Genomic DNA, 17,287 nt, shown 5'->3' on the forward strand with positions numbered 1-17,287 from the left:
GTTATCCACGGCAAATGAATATAAATAATATAAATATAATATATTTTTTATAATATAAATATAAAAAATATAAACAGCAATGATGATGGCATGTGAAAACTCCCTGGGCAAATAATATGGCCTGAGTCCAACAGCGAACAGTTCAATGTCCGGGAAACAAATACGTTCCTTGATGGTAATGTGACCAGGATTACACCAACAGTTGTTGACTAGAATAGCGAGCCATCCTTCTTTACTCTTACCGCTCTGGGTGTAGTCCCGGTCGACCCGAATAGTCTGAAAGCCACTGATGGAGACGTTGTCGTCGGGTATGTCCTGATGCAACCACGTTTCCGAAAAACAGATCAGACTGGCACTCCGGCTTATCAACCCAGCCTCTTATTTCTCTCCAGAAAGAATGAACATTATTTGGCTATGGCTGCAGTAAGCTTGTTCTTAGTTGCGGTATCCATAAGCCTCTGTCGAAAGCCATCCATTGTCGCCTGGTTTTGACAAGGAGGCAGCGGAGAATTCACATTAGCCATGTGTTTGGCCATCATGTGGTATTTCAGACTGGATGTGCTATGGTGATAATTCAGTTCACACCGACAATACACGCAGACTTTGGTCTTGTCAGTTGACCCATCTGGCGACTTTTTGAAGCTAACCTTTCCATTCAGAATCTTGTTCGCATCCATTTCGGCATTTTGTGCTTGACATCCACACAAACCGGTAGAGGGAGCCAAGATAGCAAAATGAGCGGTCGTGTTTTTTGCAGGCTCTGCCATTAAAGTTTTGAAACGGTCCTAGATAAATGATCCTTGACAAAGAAATAAGTACCAACTGCACCGAAAACTCACCAAGCCCCATGAAGCTTTGAATCTTTGAGATAAACCACTAAATGCTCACTGCTTGTGCTTTTCAACGTGAATGACATGGCTAAGGCTAAAAAAGCGGCTAAAGTTTTAACGCTAACTGACTTCACTACAACCTGATGGCATTGCGGGAGGCATGTGATGAAGAAGAAGTAAAAGAGTTGGAGGCGATGGTGGAAGAAAACCCGGGATTGCTTCATGATCACACACCATTGCCCAGTCCTAATCCTAAAAAAATGAAACCAAGGTCCCAGGATGAGAGCAAGGAGCCGGTTAAGATCACAAATGAAAATATCTTTAATACAATTCAAGCCCTTATAAAGAGATTTGATGAACAAGATGACAGACTCAAAGCTTTTGAAAGCCGGATGGAAGCAAACACACAAGCGATGAAAGAAAATAAGGAAGAAATAAGCAAAATGAAAGAAGAAATAGTATTGCTGAAAAAAGAAAATGGCACACTGAAGCAGATGTGTTTGGAGCAAGCCAGGTATAAAAGAAGGTCAGATCTCAGATTAATGGGCTCTTCTGAAAAAGAAAGAGAGGACACTAGAGAGTATTGATGTGCGATATTAAGATATATGTCATAGTGCGACAGAAAAATGTCTACCGTACGATATAATCCTCTATTGTTTATATTGCAATTTTAACGTGTGGGCTGTGGTTAGCTCAGCTAATGTAACTGTAGCAACGCTATTGCTTTGAGGTAGCAGTTTATGTCACCTGCAAGAACTCCTTTATGGCACTGCCAACGTTTTCAGCCATGCGTGCAAGAGCCAGAGGGAGCATGGATGTAAACAACGTAGCAGAGATGGAGAGCACAGTGGACGCTGAACCAACAGAACCCAAAGAGCAATTGGTGCCGAAAAGAGGGAACAGGAACTCCATTGTTTGGCACTGGTTTGGATTTAAAAAGGCAGACACTTACCAAAAAACGTTAATCTGCAAAACATGCCGCCAACAAGTCTTTACTAGCGACTCAAACACGTCTAATCTTTTCTATCACTTAAAGACACGACATGAAGAACAGTACACAGACAGAATTAAAATGCGACAAACTAAAATTAAACCACGAAGTGATGAAACTGATTGCACTACCAGATATTTTTGAATGGTATTTGTCCATTTGATATTTGTATTTTATTTATTTTGTTTTTAATTGTTTTTTAATTGTCTAGTAACAAAACAGAAAGTAGTAACAAAAAGAGGGACTCTGGCACTAAAAAGACTTTTCATTGTTTTTTAATTGTCTTGTCCCTTTATATATAAAATATGTGTTTTATAAATAAAAGGAGAAAAGATTCGAGGAATTGACATTCATTTCATGTGTGTGTGTATATATATCATTTTAAGTAAAAATACATCGGGATATATATCATTATCGGGATATAAAATTACCTATATCGGGATATAAATTTTTGTCCATATCGCACAGCACTAGCTGGTGTGATTGGTGAAGATTGGACTCGGCTGTGTCAAACCCACTCCATGCCTTCTCCCCTCCCTCCTTCCGAGCTTCGCCACTGGGTGGGACTGAGATGAGAAGGGGGAGTAGTTGCGCCAGCAGCACAGTGCACGAAAATACCAAAGTATGCGTCACCACACCCCATCGGCAAAGCGGACCTGACTTTGTGCCGCGCCGGCAGCGGGATCGAAAATAGAGCCCGTGATGTCATAATGATGATCTCAAGCAGTCCTGTTATATTAACTCTTCTTCTGTACTGAATAGTTACATTTGATGAACAAACATCATTCGAATGCTGCTCAGCTTTCTTTCTTGGGATGTATTCATTCTCTTTAAACCTGGTATTAACTAGCTAACTGCATTTCGTTGTCTCTGTGTTGCCCTCTGATGATGACAATAAAGTTTCTAATCTAATAATTAATCTAATCTAAAAAGATGAATCTAATCTAACTTCTGCACAGTTGCAGATAAAGATAAGGCTCCACTCATTATCAATATAAACAAAAAAAATAAAATAGTATTGATTGTTTCTGACTGTTGTGATCCAATTTCCAATTAGTCCATAGTACTGTAAAGTCCAAAAGGCAAAATAGCTGCATGTGTTTGTTCTCCCACTTGCTGCACATAAGGGGAGGCACACTCCCTTATGATACACTTGTATCACTGGAGCATTCTAGCAGTAATGTAACAGCATCAGAAATTTCATATAACCACAATTTAAAAAAAAATCTATTTTGGCTCTGACACAATTATAGTAAATTACTTACAGGGATAGTTTGGGCAGTGCATTGCAGAAGTATCCCTTTAAGTTGTTATTAAAAAAAGATCCTATTATGTGCTCGCTTGGAGCTATGTGATCATTGGTTATTGGCACTTTTGCGCTGATGACTCTTGAAAGATGTTGAAGAAATTGCCAGTTTGGGAGCACTTTAAGATTGCTAATGATGGTGATCCCAAAAAAGGGCAATGACAGTTATGCAAATGTGTGCTGATGAAACTTACAAGTTATAGACACTAAAAACTAAAATCCTTCATGCTGATTCATTTGTCATTACTCCAGGTTATGGCAGATTAAAACGTAGTGTACATCAGCAACTTGTGCCAACAGCTTCATGGTGCTGAATCCAACTTATATTAGTAAGAAGCTAAATCTCAACAGAATTCACATAATACTATGTTTGATCCTTTTTCAAGAGGACATGGATCCTGAGGACAGGCAGATTAACAGTATCAAGATGGGTGTTCTCACTGTTCTCATAAATGATCATGCAGCTTCTTCACTGCCCAATTACTTTTTAATTGAGTTGAATGAGTAATGCTGTTTGATTCCACTTTAACTCTTTTTTATGGGACCAGTTGAGCCCCTAGAGATGGTTTTTTTTTTTAGATTTTTTTTTTTTTTTTTTTTTCAATTTTGTGAAGAGGGTTGTATTTTATGGGATAGAAGCTATTTTCCTGTAGGAATAAAGCTCATACATTGTGAGAAGTTATCTTGTAAGAAGAAGATCTCTAACCACTTGTGCCAACTATAAAAAGTCTTGTTCACATTTTATTGATGAACAAAACACCATCTAGATGGGACCTCCTGCTCCTGTAGCTGTATCTGTTTCTTTAGGTTGGTTTATGGGTCATTTTAATGAATTTTAGATAGATAGATAGATAGATAGATAGATAGATAGATAGATAGATAGATAGATAGATAGATAGATAGATAGATAGATAGATAGATAGATAGATAGATAGATAGATAGATAGATGACTCACTGATATTCTCTGGCTGTGTATTCATGTAAAAGAGTCATTTATTTAACACGGCTTTGTTCATTACTGCACCCTGGCCCTTCGTGATTTAACTCAGTGGAAGTGACTTTACGACAGTGTTGGAGGTGACAGTCAATGAAGCACATGAGTGGAAGTCTTCAATAACATTATAACTCTCTTTTACTGCGCTGCAGAGCTGTGAGCTGGTGGCTAAGAGCCAGTTGGGAGGAGCAGCACCTCCATTTCTCCTTCGATGCTGTCAGTGACTGCTCACCTTCCATGGAGGCACTGATACACTCTCATCACTTCTCTAAATGAAAGCAAAAGTGCTTTTTGGCCAACCCTTTTTTTTAAGGGCATATGTGTCTGAATGGTCTTGAGTTAAGTCTGAGGGTTGTTGTTAGCCACACTAATACTGTGGGGCTCTATGGATGGAAATGTCCACCACTTTTTTATCCTTATATTAAACATTCTGGATGGGTTGGCATTAATTTCTGTGAAGAAATTCAAGTTCCCCTCATTCATGATGACTCTAGCGTTCACGTCAGCTTTCATTTAGCACCAAGTCTCACACCCAATGCGTGAGACTTAAGAGCATTTCAACCCGTTCACATGCTCACATGCCACACCTTGTATTTCTCACGCAGAGAAATTACCAGGATAACACCCACCAAGTTGCGCTGCTATTTTTTACAACAGCGGACCAGGTAGAGGAATTTGTAATATCTTAGTTGCAGACGAAAAGGCTCTTACAGCTGGCTCTTTGAAGTGAACGATCAGAGACGCCTCCTGTCTGGGAGCGGAGGCAATTGTTTTTTGTTTTTGTTTTGTTTTTTTTGTTTCTGTTTTCTGTTCAAGCCGCACGTGATTGATCTACTACATGATGGGTGGAGGCTTCTGTGTGTAGGCACTGAGCAGGAGCAGGAGGGGCAGGGGTTACAGACACAGCACACACGCGTGCGCGCTCACACTCACACACACACACACACACACACACACACACACACACACACACACACACACACACACACTGATGGTGAGTCCCTCACTTCATTAGAGTTTAGATTAGAATCTGTGGTGGTGCTGCTTGTGGTGGCTGTACCTCTGTCCCCTGTAGGATTGGAGAGGAGGGAAATTGAAACCACAACCTTTGGACGAGCAGACATTTAAGCCCTTGTCAGAGTGAGATAGGGCTCCCTAGGCCCGTCAAACCATGATGGCTGACTCCATCACTCTCAATATCCTCCTCCTTAGTCACATCAGTCTCCCCTTTAAAACAGAAGGAGATGTGGAGAACAGATAACTGGTCAGAGACAGCAGAGAGGGAGACATAACATCTTCTCCAGACTTCAGCCTCCTTCTCTTCAGGGTAGGTTCAGAGTGAATGCCAAAGGTCATGATGCGTTTTCATGAGCTGAAATAAGTGTTTTTTTCTCACTCCAATAACTGAAAATTATATATATTCATTTAAATTAAATTCTCTAATTTATTTTTGTGGTTGAACCTTTTTTTCAGGTTAAACTGAATTTTCTTTCTTTTCTTTTCTTTTCTTTTCTTTGTGCTAGCAGTTCCACAGCAGCAACAAGGCACTCCTTCATAAATCCTGCTTCTGAATGAGGTTTTGGCTTCGTAGCTATTAGCTCGCTCACCACAAAGTTGCTTTCATGACACTGTCTTTCGTTCTTGGGCACCTCATTTTAATGATTAAAATATCATTGCAAGTTTATTACCCCTTATAACAAGAAATAAAGTCCTGGGGCTCTATTTTCGACTCCGCCGCCAGCGCGGCGCAGGCTGCGCCGCCGGCACAGTGGTATTTTCGAGCGGCGCAGGCAGGCGCACGGCGCATTTGGTATTTTGGTAGACTGAGGCGTACAGAGGTGAGCCATGATGGGCGTTGCGGCGCAGTAGGGGGGAGGTGTCGGCATAATGAGCCGGCGCATTGGAATTTTCGACCATTTCGGTCTGCGCCGGCGGCGTAAAAGTGCGCTGAAAGCTCGCCACCTCAGACCTGGTCAACTCTGTGCGCCGGCGGCGCAAGTGGATTTTTGTAAACCGGCGGAGTTGTGCGCTCACGTCACCAACACCTCACAGGCAGGTTCCCACAGTGTCTGGCATTTCACTGCGATCAATTATTAGCAACAGCCGCAATTCAATGCAACTATCTGAGTCAGCACATACAGTCAGACCTAAATTTATATATTTTGATCCGTATCTCATCTGACCACATCGAAAGCGCGTTCGGCACGCGTAATGGTCACTCACCCTGACCGAATGTACACAGGTGAAACAGGGATGCGAACTAATCGGTTAACGTCGCTGTGCCAACAGAAACAGCCGTGGCATCCTACAGAGCATATATACTGCATCCATCTCAGAGCACTCAAGAGACAGAGAGAGACAGACACATGAAAAAACGTAAGTGATGATGTTGTCCGCTATTACCCACGTCATTTCATTCCAAATACGAATGTTATCATTGTAATGCTTAACGTTATCTGCAACGATGGAGTACGTCATTGCTTTGAGGAGGATGAGGAGGAGGCCGAGGATTTACCATCTAAGGACCTCATATTTAGACATCAGAATCAGAATCAGAAATTCTTTATTTATCTCCGAGGGGAAATTGTTTTTGTTGCAGTGCTCCTTACAAGAATAGAATTAGAATAAAATTAAAGAAGAAAGAAAAGAAAGAGAACTATATATATAAAAAGCAAATATAAAAACAAAATATTTCTATTGAAAATATAAATATATAAACAAAATATACCACAAAATATAGAACACAATATAAAATAATATATATATATATATACTGAGAAAAATTAAACAGTGTATACAAACGGTTGTGCAAAGTAATACAAAGGGATGTCAGGAGACATGAGTGACGTCAGTCTCCTGGAAACTTGTCATGCGTTCTTAAAGGTGAGGCAAGGAGCTGCTGTGATTGGTGAAGATTTGACTCAGCTGTGCCAAACCCACTCCACGCCCCTCCCTCTTTCCGAGTTGCGCCGCTGGGTGGGACTGAAATGAGAAGGAGGAGGAGATGCGGCGGCGCAGCTCACGAAAATACCAAAGTCTGCGCCGCCGCGCCCCATCGGCGCAGCGGACCTGACTTTGCGCTGCGCCTGTGCCGCGCCGGTGGCGGAGTCGAAAATAGAGCCCCTGGTCTTGACTGAGCTCATCTTTGTGCGTATCTCTGGATTAACAAACAAACACTGATGTGCACAATGAGGCACACTGCAAAAACCAACACCAAATACATCAAATTAAAGTAGTTGTTGGGTAGATCATTGCCATTAAAGGCTCTGGCTCCAACACTGAGAGAGAGATCCAATTCCAGTTACACTCCTGGTTGCGAGGTCAGTGACATTTCCATCCAGGCTGCCAGCTATTTCCATCAGTGTCTCTGTAATGACATTAAGCCAGTGTGATTGCTGTGAGTAAATCCACATTACTGAACATAATTTTTTACCGTCCTGACATCCTGTTTTGTGGGCACTCACTGTTTCAGGCCCTCCGATCATTATCCTGTGTCAGTTTGCAGAGGTGGGACAGTAAATGGCAGGAGACGAATCGTGGCCACACCGACGACAATGACGACCACAGGAAGGTTAGATGTTCAGCCACATAAATCTAAACCGCTGTGAGATTAAACCGCTGCAGCCACTGCGGTTATATAACGGCTACTCAAACAATAACAACAGTCCTTACCCTGCAGACACTGATTAATGACATCATTATGGAGAATGAGCTGGAGTCACATTATGAGGGGGGAAAAAATCCTTATCTTATGATTAATTGAAAATTTATTGTTTTCTCTTCCTTCAGCTCTCTTCTCTCCTCTGGAAGGTCTAGCAATGTTAGTGCTGCATCTCTAAAAGCCTGTGTTAGTTCATTTCACATGCTGGTTAATGTAGTGGGGCGCAGGCAGGATAAGGAGTCAATGAGTCTTCATGTAAACAACAAAATAGGTCGGCAGCTCGTGCCTTTTATAACAAGCTACATCTAGACAGGATTTAGATTGTCTCACTTTTGCAGCCAGCCTCAAGTGGTCATTTGAAGGACTGCAGTTTTAAGGAGTTTCACGAGTCAACAAGAGTCTACAGTCATGCCTACTGGCACAGTGATGATTTGAGCTAAATGCTGACATGCTTATTTTAAGCATGTAGGCTACAGTATTTACCATGAACACTATCATCAATCAGTCATCAGTCATTCACATCACCTGCATTGAGGATGGGACAAATTTCAACCTCATGGTGACATGAAATGAGAATTCAATTTCAATTCAATTCAATTTTATTTATTTGTATAGCGCCAAATCACAACAGAAGTTGTCTCAGGACACTTTCCATATAGAGCTGGTACAGACCAAGCTCTTTTATCTACGAAGAAACCAACAATTCCCCCATGAGCAAGCATTTGGCGACAGTGGCGAGGAAAAACTTCCTTTTACCTGGCAGAAACCTCGAGCAGAACCAGACTCTGGGTGGGCGGCCATCTGCCTCGACCGGTTGGGTGAGAGAGGAAGAGCAAGAGAGGGAGAGTCAGACAGACAGACAGACGAGACAGACAGACAGACAGACAGACAGACAGACAGACAGACAGACAGACAGACAGACAGACAGACAGAAATGCAGTCAGAGAGAGAGAGACAGAGAGACAGAGAGACAGACATGCAATCACAGTAACAGTGACAGTGGATGTAATAACAGCAGTAGCAGTTGCAGTGGATGTCAGGCAGGGCCAAGGCAGGAGATGCAGCTGAAATCCACAATCCAGATTCAGCCACTGTGTAACCTGCAAGACGACAAAGCACAGAGACTCCGGGGAAGGAGCTAAGTTAGTAACATGCCGTGGTAGGACATGAGAGCGTGCAGATGGAGAGGGACAGAAGGACAGAGGAGCTCAGTGTATCTTTGGATGTCCCCCGACAGTCTAATCCTATAGCAGCATAACTAGGGGCTGGTCCAGGACAAGCCTGAGCCAGCCCTAACTATAAGCTTTATCAAAAAGGAAAGTTTTGAGCCTACTCTTAAATGTAGAGACAGTGTCTGCCTCCCGGACAAAGACTGGAAGATGGTTCCACAAGAGAGGAGCTTGATAGCTAAATGCTCTGACTCCTGTTCTGCTTTTTGAGACTTTAGGAACCATAAGTAGACCTGCATTCTGGGAACGCAGTGTTTGAGTAGGGCAATAAGGTACTATGGGCTCTTTAAGATAAGAAGGTGCCTGGCCATTTATGGCTCTGTAAGTAAGGAGGAGAATTTTAAACTCTATTCTAAACTTTACAGGGAGCCAGTGCAAAGTGGCGAGTATTGGAGAAATATGATCTCGCTTCCTGGTTTTTGTCAGAACACGTGCTGCAGCATTCTGGAGCAACTGGAGAATATTCAGCAACGAATTTGGGCAGCCTGATAGTAAGGAATTGCAATAATCCAGCCTGGAAGTTATGAATGCATGGACTAGTTTTTCTGCATCATTTTGAGACAAAATATGCCTGATTTTTGCGATATTACGTAGGTGAAAAAAGGCAGTCCTTGAAATTTGTTTTACATGGGAGTGAAAGGACATGTCTTGGTCAAAGATGACTCCCAGATTCTTTACAGTGGTGCTGGAGGCCAGCGCAATGCCATCCATAGCTGCTATGTCATCAGAAAGTGACTTTCTAAGATGTTTAGGGCCTACTACTATAACTTCAGTTTTGTCCGAGTTTAGCATCAGAAAATTGCAGGTCGTCCAGGTCTTTATGTCATGAAGACATGCTTGTAGTCTAGTTAACTGACTGGTTTCTTCTGGCTTCATTGATAAATATAGCTGGGTATCATCTGCATAGCAATGAGAATTTATTGAGTGCTTCCTGATAATCTTACCTAAAGGAAACATATATAAGGTGAATAGAATCGGTCCAAGCACAGAACCCTGCGGAACTCCATAGCTGACTTTAGTGAGCACAGAGGAGTCATCATTAACGCGTACAAACTGAGAGCGATCTGACAAGTATTATTTAAACCATCTTAGTGCAGTTCCCTTAATGCCAATGAAATGTTCCAGTGTCTGCAATAGGATGCCATGGTCAATGGTGTCAAATGCAGCACTAAGATCCAATAAGACTAGTACAGAGACAAATCCTTTATCAGATGCAATTAGAAGGTCATTTGTAACTTTAACCGGTGCTTTCTCTGTGCTATGATGCACTCTAAATCCTGACTGGAAATCCTCGAATAAACTATTATTGTTTAGAAAGTCGCACAGCTGATTGGCAACTGCTTTCTCAAGAGTTTTTGAGAGAAAGGGAAGGTTGGATATCGGTCTATAGTTGGCTAAAACCCCTGGATCAAGAGTAGGCTTTTTCAGTAGCGGTTTTATCACAGCTACTTTAAAGGACTGTGGTACGTAGAGAGATTGATCATGTCTAATACTGAAGAGTCAATTAGAGGTAATACTTCTTTAAACAGCTTAGTCGGGATAGGATCTAAAATACAGATAGATGATTTTGATGATGAAATTATTGAAATTAGTTGGTGAAGGTCAACAGGAGTAAAACAGTCTAAAACTGCAACAGACTGAGTAACAGTTTCTACGGTTTCTGTGTTTGAAGACAAAACAGTACCTGTTGACGGCAGGAGCCGATGAATTCTGTCTCTAATAGTTAGAATTTTATCTTTAAAGAAGCTAATGAAGTCATTACTGTTCAGAGCTAAAGGAATACATGGTTCAACAGAATTATGGCTCTCTGTCAGCCTGGCTACAGTGCTGAAGAGAAACCTGGGATTGTTCTTATTTTCCTCTATTAGTGCAGAGTAATAGGCTGCCCTGGCACTGCGGAGGGCTTTCCTGTATATTTTAAGACTGTCTTGCCAGGCGGACCGAAATTCTTCCAAATTGGTAGAACGCCATTTCCTTTCTATTTTCCATGAAGTTTGCTTTAATTTGCGGGTTTGAGGAGTATACCATGGAGCTAACCTCCTCTGTTTAATTTTCTTCTTTTTTAGGGGAGCAACAGAGTCAAGTGTCATACGCAACGATCCTGTAGCACTATCAACCAGGAAGTCAATCTGGGAGGGACTAAGGTTAGCATAAGACTCCTCTGTTGTATTGAGACATGGCATTGAATTAAATGCTGATGGGATCATATCCTTAAATTTAGCTACAGCACTATCAGACAGGAGTCTGGTACAAGAATTTTTGCCTACTGGCTGGTAGTCTGGTAATATGAATTTGAAAGTTATTAAATGATGGTCTGATAAAAGAGGATTCTGTGAGGAGACTATTAAGTCTTCGATTTCAATGCCATATGTCAGAACAAGGTTGAGGGTGTGGTTAAAACAGTGAGTCGGTTCATGTACATTCTGGCGGAAGCCAACTGAGTCTAATACTGAGATAAACGCAGTGCTAAGGCTATCATTATCAACGTCGACATGTACATTAAAGTCACCTACAATAATTACTTTATCTGCTTCAAGGACTAAACTTGATAGAAACTCCGAGAACTCAGCTATAAATTTGAGAAGTCATCAAAATACCTCACCTGGAAACCACGAATGTCTGAGCCAAATTTTATGCCAACCCATTGAGTGGATTGAGATGTTTAGAGATGTTGAGATATTCACATGATAAGTGAAAGCCTTGACCATCTGGTGGTCAGAGGAAAAGCCAAGGGCTCACCATCATCTGTGTGTAATGGAGCATGGTGCATTGCTGTCATTGCTAACCGTATCCGGCCACCTCATGTCTCATTCACATGTAAGAAGACACCTCACATTATCCTACTGAAGGTAAACAGCAAACATGACTGTCAGTGCTCACAGCTGTCAAGCTAGCATGTTAGTGATGGGAAAGTTTGGCTGCACTTTCTCTGCCATTCTTGTGTGACTCACTCACTATAGCTTTTGCAATATATCTGCCAGGTATGTAGGTAGACAGGCAGGCCAATTTAATTTATTTATTTATTTTTTTTTTTTTTTTTGTCAGATGTTCTTACTTTAAGCCAAACTGGCAGATTCACCTGCCATCTCCCATTGAGTTTGGTTGGCAAAGCAGAGGTATTAAATAGGGTGTTCTCTCACACGTTGATGGTCAAAAGGACTGCATAATTCTGTTTGTTTGTATTATCACATTTTGTGTTGATTGTATGTTCTAAGCCTAGTCTTTGGTTACAGAGAAGGTAACACTGATTCAACTTTGTATTAGTCTGTAAATAACTGTAAATATCTTCACTGTTTGCATCTTGGGAAGGCAACATAATAAATTACATGATCATTATATTATCTGCCTGAACATGAAATAGAACCCTGCAGCAAGAACTTGCTGAGTTTTGATATTGGAAGAAGAGTGCAGGGAATAAAACAGACAATATCTCAGGTTCTGCTACATCGATTTGATAGTTTTTCAACTGTCCATCATGAAATTGACAATGCTATAGTCAGACAGAGATGAACTGGTAAGTCCTCTTTTAGCTAACAGAAAGGAGTGTTCTTCATGGTTGTAATATAGTTTCTTACCTCAAGAAACAAAGCACTGTGGGACATTAGCAAGTGTCCAAGCCTACAGCTGGATCTACTGTAGACCTGCTAGTCTCTGTGATACACTCACTGTGCTGGTAGACAACCTCAGTCTAAATGCACCGAGGTCTTCAGTGTGATGTCCGTGGGTTGATAGTGGGGAATCTCCCTCTATAACTGAACAGGGCGGCCCTGTCTGTGCAAGCCCTGGCTGCCCCAGCTCACCATTTGTGATAATTAAATTTTCTGAGAGCAGATTTTGTCTTTCTGACACGTCAAGGGGAAGCTGTGAAAAGACCATTTTCCCCACGAGGACATCTGAGGAGGGAAAGCAGCAGATACAAATGTGTTTCATCAGGGAAAAGACAGCCTGGGAAGGCTTTTCAAAACAATTCCATTTGCCAAAGGTTTCCATTATCACGTCTGAGATGGAGGACACGAGGAGGGAGGGACGAGCACAAAATAAATCTCTGAAATGAAAATTGCATGAAACAATGAAGATTCTACTAAAAAATGTTGATTTTGAAAAGCCTTGTCGCCATTGTTTATTTTCATAAAATTTACTGAAACTGATGAGTTAAGATGCTTATTTTTTCTTACAAGGAATGTGTCTTCAGGCAACATTTCCAAGCTTTGTTTCAAGCATTTATTTTCATTCTGTCTCAGTCTAAGCTGGATTTCATACCTGCTGACATTATTCTGTTAACAGCAAGAAAACTGTTCACTAGTGCATAAGGAATTTTAACCTGAGTGGACTCGATGAAGTCAGGGAAACCCCCCAACATGGCGCAACAGCAGAAGAGACATCGACTGTTTCATGATTCATGGCGGTGGCGACTCGAGAACTAAAGAGTGACTTTGCTGTGCGGGCTGAGACAGATACCCTTGGAGTCCAGTGGAAGGAGAGCACATGAGGGGAATGCATTAATGCCGTATTGATCACAGTGACATTACTATCAGCTGAGACGAATAGAAAGGTCGCAGTCACTCACTCTGACTTTACCCCGTGTGTCCAACTCACCAATGCAGAGAGAGAGGTAGAAGTGAATGGAGGTAAAACATATCCACAGCAGCAGAATGAAAGCTGTTCCTGTGATCACGCTTCATGTTTCAGTGTGGGTCACAACAAGTCAATAGACCCTGGTTCACAGCCTCTGATATTACCATAGTGTTGTTTTATTCTGTGTCTCATGGAGAGGTTGTTTTTGTAACATAGCTCATGTCTTATTTTCAGAGTTTTAATCATCACTTCCATTGATTATTATACCATTTTACTCACAAGTTAACTTGCAGACATCAGGCTAGACAGCCAGATAGTATTAAGCACAACACAGGTTTAACCACATTACAGATTGTAGGAGATGAAAACAAAGCAGGATATCATCTGTCATATTTTACGCTTTTGATGCCCTTTAATGTTCAAGGAGAGATTATTTTTAATCACACCTTTGCAACCTTTTCTGTCAATGAGGCACATCTGGTTTGTCAAGACACAAAATCTACTTGATGCACCTTGTGGCTTTTGCTCTTTTCTCATCTGCTCTGTTGCATAAGTCTCATCATTCTAACTCCTCTCATCCACAAGTAGAGTTCATCCACAGTATCACTGATTGGTAGTTTTTTTTTTGTGGCATCCATATTTGCTGAATGCTATTCCTGTTTACAATATACTCAAGAATATACAGACTGGACTATTTCGACACTGAAGAAAAAAGTATTAATTTCAACAACATACAATTGCAATAAACTAAGTGTTATACGAGCTGTTGAGCTCTCCTTGCGGGACTTTCGGCTCATACTCAGCTGGGTGCTTCTGCTTAAGGTGCTGAAATTAGTTTGTTGCTTTGTCCCCTTTCATTGTTACTGTTTTCTGACACTTCTTACATATTATTGTGGTTTGTTGTAAATCTGATCTTTTGTGGCTGAGTGTAACATGGAGGTTTGCAGAATCGTTCAATATAAACGCTTTGTCTCGTGATCCAGAATGCTCCTCTCACACTGTTAGTTTGTCTGAAAGACCTTGCGATCACAGCTTGACCTTGTGTTGTAGACTTTGATACACAGTAAAAAGCATTGATTTTAATGGAGTCTGTTCAGTCAGGCCCTTATTTTGATTCCTGCAGTCAAGCTGGAAAGACATAAAGGAAAACCATGTCTGTTCCTGTGAGCCTTATGAAACTGTAATCACTCATCCACTGGAGGAAAAAGCAAACTGTCATTGCTACAGATCAGTTATTAAGCAGGATTGGTTTGTATCATCAGGCGTGCTGAGGGGGACTCCCTGTGCCAGATGTGCTGTGCCTCTGGTTCAGCTGTGGGACAGACACATCCGAACATTAACTCACATTGACAGCATCTCTTTATTGCTCATCATTGAGAGTAATTAGCTCTGCCGTCCTGGAAAACCTCCTGGGAACTCCTTCAGGAAAGAGGGTGAATCCCCATTATTGTTCAGGTAGAAACCTGTTTCTGCCTGGTGTCATGTCTGAGGTGAAGACGCCAACAGTGGATAGTCATTCCCCGCTATGGAATTTAATACAGTACACAGAGATGATGGTACAAATGCATCTTTTTCATAAACTGTGTTAGCCTACAGTCCCATTAGCAACTGAGCTCGTGTTAGTTACCTTGCTAACCCTCAGTGACTGACTAGTCCGTGTTTTTGTGTTTGTATTTAAAATTTAAAATGACCTTGAAATAACCTGTCTCAGAAAATTTAAGCTTGCAAAATTAATGTTAATGCATCACACGTCACATCACAGACACTAAATGTTTAACAAGTGCAACACAAAATGGTCTGAGGCTCAGTTATGGCCGTTCTGTTGGTACTTTTCATCTGAGCCTTCAGTGTGCAGCAGCTGCAGCTGGCATGAGGTCGAAGGTGTTCGCAGCGATACAGAAGTTCAAAGGTGAACAGGGAGTTAGTTTTTGCCAAATGTCAGCCGGTTCCCCACATAAAGAGACCACCTGGCACAAGTAAAAGCAGGGCAGAGGGACGAGGCTGCACTGAACACTGAACGCCCCAACTGAAAATGCTTTCGAACTTCAAACTGAGAGAAACACAAAAGGCAGCCTGACCTGTGTCTGACAGATAAAAAACAATCCACTAAACAGAGCTGTCATTCACCTCCTAAATTCACGCTCACCTTGCTTTTTCCATTTGAAATATTAAGATCATAATACAAACGGTCATGTCCATTTTGAAATTAATCTCCTATTGAAAGGGGATCTCTTTGGCGTGATTAACGCGATGGAAATAGTTGTTGCTGCTCATGTCAGAGGATAATGATCATGAGAGTTAAATCCAGATTTTGTGTCATCTGCAGCTGTTCAGACCCGACGTGTGCCATCACAAAGACACAAATAGACACAGTCATTATGGACGTACTTACAGGATGTAACTCAGAACATAAATCTGCATATGAATTGATTCATTTCACTCAGGTGTTGACCTTTGAAGAGAATGAGGTTGCAGTGAATGGCAGGGAAGAGAGAAGGAACGTCACTGTAATCTCACAATATTCTTTGCACATCAAGGATCAAGTCACCTGCCTCGTCCTCCCACAGCCACACAAAGCCTCACTATCAGCTTGCATCCTGCAGTTTCTGCACAGGTGATGCAGATCTCATTTCACCAGACCTGACAGTGTTTCCTAGAAATGATGTTTAATACTTTTTGGCAACGACAAATCCATTTTCATGAGGGTTGGAGTCTGTTTCTGTAGGCTGCCAACAATGTCTCCTAGAAATTTCATTTGCAAGATGTTCTTCAGATCTTGCAGTACAACATCCACTCATCAAACATGGTCTGACTTAAACCAAAAAAAGTCCTCAGTGATTTGAGACACAATGGATTTCTTAATATTTAAGCATAAACACTTTAACCAAAGTCCTAACCAAAGACCGAATCACAGACAGGAGGCAGGGTCAATATATAGTGCCTCATTCACTTTAAAAAGCAGTATATGGGAGGTGTGAGTGCTGGCTTCTCTGTAAGCCTCTGCAGCCTGTGGTTACCTTCTCTGAGTAGACGTTTAAATGTTCTGACAGCTTATTTTTTCACTCATTTGAATTAAAACATAATTACTATTTTTTGTGGGAACTCAAAGCGTCTGGTTTTATCATGGTCTACGGTAAATATGATACTGTTCAGAGACCACAATTATGTAAAATTCTGGTTTCTGATTGGCTGGTAGTTGTCTGTGCTAGGAATCATGGATGCCACTTTCTAAGGCCCATTTTGTGAAGAATTTGGTAGCTGTAATGACTTTATATGTGGTTAATAATGAGCTGATGATTCTTTATAGATAAACGATTAATAAGAAAAATGTAAAAATCCACTTTCTTGAGGAGGATCCTCCGTTAAACCAACCAAAATCTTTTTTGCAACCCATCATTTTCGACATTGCTTTGGAAAACTGATACATGAATATCAGTAGAATTTGTGAGAAACACATTTGTTTGTGTTGAAGTGAATTGACTGATCAGATGACATCTGCTGTTTGGCAGGTGAGGTTGTGACCTGGGGCCTCATTTCTAAGACTGTGCAGAGGATTCATGTCAAATGGTTGCACACAGATGAAACACAGAAGATGCTTGTGCACAAAAATAGGATTTATATTGTTTAACACAGTGCACACTCACAACCAATGCCAATTTCCCTTTAGAAATTCCAATCAACTTTGGCACATGTGTGTGAG

This window comes from Chaetodon trifascialis, chromosome 4 (assembly GCF_039877785.1).
Source record: "Chaetodon trifascialis isolate fChaTrf1 chromosome 4, fChaTrf1.hap1, whole genome shotgun sequence".
Classification (NCBI taxonomy): Eukaryota; Metazoa; Chordata; class Actinopteri; order Chaetodontiformes; family Chaetodontidae; genus Chaetodon; species Chaetodon trifascialis.